A 5,451-nucleotide genomic window follows, 5' to 3' on the forward strand; every position below is an offset into this window, starting at 1 on the left:
AGAATTGACGACTTATTTGATCAACTACAAGGCTCTTCAGTTTATTCGAAGATCGATTTACGTTCTGGATATCATCAAATGCGAGTAAAGGAGGATGATATTCCAAAAACTGCTTTTAGGACGCGTTATGGTCATTACGAGTTTATGGTTATGCCGTTTGGATTGACTAACGCACCAGCTGTGTTCATGGACCTTATGAACCGAGTGTGTGGACCATACCTTGACAAGTTTGTCATTGTTTTCATTGATGACATACTTATTTACTCAAAGAATGACCAAGAACACGGTGAACATTTGAGAAAGGTGTTAGAAGTATTGAGGAAGGAAGAGTTGTACGCTAAGTTTTCAAAGTGTGCATTTTGGTTGGAAGAAGTTCAATTCCTCGGTCACATAGTGAACAAAGAAGGTATTAAGGTGGATCCAGCAAAGATAGAAACTGTTGAAAAGTGGGAAACCCCGAAAACTCCGAAACACATACGCCAGTTTTTAGGACTAGCTGGTTACTACAGAAGGTTCATCCAAGACTTTTCCAGAATAGCAAAACCCTTGACTGCATTAACGCATAAAGGGAAGAAATTTGAATGGAATGATGAACAAGAGAAAGCGTTTCAGTTATTGAAGAAAAAGCTAACTACGGCACCTATATTATCATTGCCTGAAGGGAATGATGATTTTGTGATTTATTGTGACGCATCAAAGCAAGGTCTCGGTTGTGTATTAATGCAACGAACGAAGGTGATTGCTTATGCGTCTAGACAATTGAAGATTCACGAACAAAATTATACGACGCATGATTTGGAATTAGGCGCGGTTGTTTTTGCATTAAAGACTTGGAGGCACTACTTATATGGGGTCAAAAGTATTATATATACCGACCACAAAAGTCTTCAACACATATTTAATCAGAAACAACTGAATATGAGGCAGCGTAGGTGGATTGAATTGTTGAATGATTACGACTTTGAGATTCGTTACCACCCGGGGAAGGCAAATGTGGTAGCCGATGCCTTGAGCAGGAAGGACAGAGAACCCATTCGAGTAAAATCTATGAATATAATGATTCATAATAACCTTACTACTCAAATAAAGGAGGCGCAACAAGGAGTTTTAAAAGAGGGAAATTTAAAGGATGAAATACCCAAAGGATCGGAGAAGCATCTTAATATTTGGGAAGACGGAACCCGGTATAGGGCTGAAAGGATTTGGGTACCAAAATTTGGAGATATGAGAGAAATGGTACTTAGAGAAGCTCATAAAACCAGATACTCAATACATCCTGGAACGGGGAAGATGTACAAGGATCTCAAGAAACATTTTTGGTGGCCGGGTATGAAAGCCGATGTTGCTAAATACGTAGGAGAATGTTTGACTTGTTCTAAGGTCAAAGCTGAGCATCAGAAACCATCAGGTCTACTTCAACAACCCGAAATCCCAGAATGGAAATGGGAAAACATTACCATGGATTTCATCACTAAATTGCCAAGGACTGCAAGTGGTTTTGATACTATTTGGGTAATAGTTGATCGTCTCACCAAATCAGCACACTTCCTGTCAATAAGAGAAGATGACAAGATGGAGAAGTTAGCACGACTGTATTTGAAGGAAGTCGTCTCCAGACATGGAATACCAATCTCTATTATCTCTGATAGGGATGGCAGATTTATTTCAAGATTCTGGCAGACATTACAGCAAGCATTAGGAACTCGTCTAGACATGAGTACTGCCTATCATCCACAAACTGATGGGCAGAGCGAAAGGACGATACAAACGCTTGAAGACATGCTACGAGCATGTGTTATTGAATTTGGAAACAGTTGGGATCGACATCTACCATTAGCAGAATTTTCCTACAACAACAGCTACCATTCAAGCATTGAGATGGCGCCGTTTGAAGCACTTTATGGTAGAAAGTGCAGGTCTCCAATTTGTTGGAGTGAAGTGGGGGATAGACAGATTACGGGTCCGGAGATTATACAAGAAACTACCGAGAAGATCATCCAAATTCAACAACGGTTGAAAACCGCCCAAAGTCGACAAAAGAGCTACGCTGACATTAAAAGAAAAGATATAGAATTTGAAATTGGAGAGATGGTCATGCTTAAAGTTGCACCTTGGAAAGGCGTTGTTCGATTTGGTAAACGAGGGAAATTAAATCCAAGGTATATTGGACCATTCAAGATTATTGATCGTGTCGGACCAGTAGCTTACCGACTTGAGTTACCTCAACAACTCGCGACTGTACATAACACTTTCCACGTCTAGAATTTGAAGAAATGTTTTGCTAAATAAGATCTCACTATTCCGTTAGATGAAATCCAAATCAACGAAAAACTTCAATTCATCGAAGAACCCGTCAAAATAATGGATCGTGAGATTAAAAGACTTAAGCAAAACAAGATACCAATTGTTAAGGTTCGATGGAATGCTCGTAGAGGACCCGAGTTCACCTGGGAGTGTGAAGATCAGATGAAGAAGAAATACCCACATCTATTTTCAGAAGATTCGTCAACACCTTCAACAGCTTAAAATTTCGGGACGAAATTTAATTAACGGGTAGGTACTGTAGTGACCCGAACTTTTCCATGTTTATATATATTAATTAAGATTGATATTTACATGATTAAATGTTTCCAACATGTTAAGCAATCAAACTTGTTAAGACTTGATTAATTAAAATATGTTTCATATAGACAATTGACCACCCAAGTTGACCGGTGATTCACGAACGTTAAAACTTGTAAAAACTATATGATGACATATATATGGATATATATATAGTTAACATGGTACTATGATAAGTAAACATATTATTAAGTATATTAACAATGAACTACATATGTAAAAACAAGACTACTAACTTAATGATTTTTAAACGAGACATATATGTAACGATTATCGTTGTAAAGACATTTAATGTATATATATCATATTAAGAGATATTCATACATGATAATATCATGATAATATAATAAATTAAAATCTCATTTTATATTATAAACATTGGGTTAACAACATTTAACAAGATCGTTAACCTAAAGGTTTCAAAACAACACTTACATGTAACGACTAACGATGACTTAACGACTCAGTTAAAATGTATATACATGTAGTGTTTTAATATGTATTTATACACTTTTGAAAGACTTCAATACACTTATCAAAATACTTCTACTTAACAAAAATTCTTACAATTACATCCTCGTTCAGTTTCATCAACAATTCTACTCGTATGCACCCGTATTCGTACTCGTACAATACACAGCTTTTAGATGTATGTACTATTGGTATATACACTCCAATGATCAGCTCTTAGCAGCCCATGTGAGTCACCTAACACATGTGGGAACCATCATTTGGCAACTAGCATGAAATATCTCATAAAATTACAAAAATATGAGTAATCATTCATGACTTATTTACATGAAAACAAAATTACATATCCTTTATATCTAATCCATACACCAACGACCAAAAACACCTACAAACACTTTAATTCTTCAATTTTCTTCATCTAATTGATCTCTCTCAAGTTCTATCTTCAAGTTCTAAGTGTTCTTCATAAATTCCAAAAGTTCTAGTTTCATAAAATCAAGAATACTTTCAAGTTTGCTAGCTCACTTCCAATCTTGTAAGGTGATCATCCAACCTCAAGAAATCTTTGTTTCTTACAGTAGGTTATCATTCTAATACAAGGTAATAATCATATTCAAACTTTGGTTCAATTTCTATAACTATAACAATCTTATTTCAAGTGATGATCTTACTTGAACTTGTTTTCGTGTCATGATTCTGCTTCAAGAACTTCGAGCCATCCAAGGATCCGTTGAAGCTAGATCCATTTTTCTCTTTTCCAGTAGGTTTATCCAAGGAACTTAAGGTAGTAATGATGTTCATAACATCATTCGATTCATACATATAAAGCTATCTTATTCGAAGGTTTAAACTTGTAATCACTAGAACATAGTTTAGTTAATTCTAAACTTGTTCGCAAACAAAAGTTAATCCTTCTAACTTGACTTTTAAAATCAACTAAACACATGTTCTATATCTATATGATATGCTAACTTAATGATTTAAAACCTGGAAACACGAAAAACACCGTAAAACCGGATTTACGCCGTCGTAGTAACACCGCGGGCTGTTTTGGGTTAGTTAATTAAAAACTATGATAAACTTTGATTTAAAAGTTGTTATTCTGAGAAAATGATTTTTATTATGAACATGAAACTATATCCAAAAATTATGGTTAAACTCAAAGTGGAAGTATGTTTTCTAAAATGGTCATCTAGACGTCGTTCTTTCGACTGAAATGACTACCTTTACAAAAATGACTTGTAACTTATTTTTCCGACTATAAACCTATACTTTTTCTATTTAGATTCATAAAATAGAGTTCAATATAAAACCATAGCAATTTGATTCACTCAAAACGGATTTAAAATGAAGAAGTTATGGGTAAAACAAGATTGGATAATTTTTCTCATTTTAGCTACGTGAAAATTGGTAACAAATCTATTCCAACCATAACTTAATCAACTTGTATTGTATATTATGAAATCTTGAGATACCATAGACACGTATACAATGTTTCGACCTATCATGTCGACACATCTATATATATTTCGGAACAACCATAGACACTCTATATGTGAATGTTGGAGTTAGCTATACAGGGTTGAGGTTGATTCCAAAATATATATAGTTTGAGTTGTGATCAATACTGAGATACGTATACACTGGGTCGTGGATTGATTCAAGATAATATTTATCGATTTATTTCTGTACATCTAACTGTGGACAACTAGTTGTAGGTTACTAACGAGGACAGCTGACTTAATAAACTTAAAACATCAAAATATATTAAAAGTGTTGTAAATATATTTTGAACATACTTTGATATATATGTATATATTGTTATAGGTTCGTGAATCAACCAGTGGCCAAGTCTTACTTCCCGACGAAGTAAAAATCTGTGAAAGTGAGTTATAGTCCCACTTTTAAAATCTAATATTTTTGGGATGAGAATACATGCAGGTTTTATAAATGATTTACAAAATAGACACAAGTACGTGAAACTACATTCTATGGTTGAATTATCGAAATCGAATATGCCCCTTTTTATTAAGTCTGGTAATCTAAGAATTAGGGAACAGACACCCTAATTGACGCGAATCCTAAAGATAGATCTATTGGGCCTAACAAACCCCATCCAAAGTACCGGATGCTTTAGTACTTCGAAATTTATATCATATCCGAAGGGTGTCCCGGAATGATGGGGATATTCTTATATATGCATCTTGTCATTGTCGGTTACCAGGTGTTCACCATATGAATGATTTTTATCTCTATGTATGGGATATGTATTGAAATATGAAATCTTGTGGTCTATTATTATGATTTGATATATATAGGTTAAACCTATAACTCACCAACATTTTTGTTGACGTTTTA

Source organism: Rutidosis leptorrhynchoides, chromosome 8 (assembly GCF_046630445.1).
Source record: "Rutidosis leptorrhynchoides isolate AG116_Rl617_1_P2 chromosome 8, CSIRO_AGI_Rlap_v1, whole genome shotgun sequence".
Classification (NCBI taxonomy): domain Eukaryota; kingdom Viridiplantae; phylum Streptophyta; class Magnoliopsida; order Asterales; family Asteraceae; genus Rutidosis; species Rutidosis leptorrhynchoides.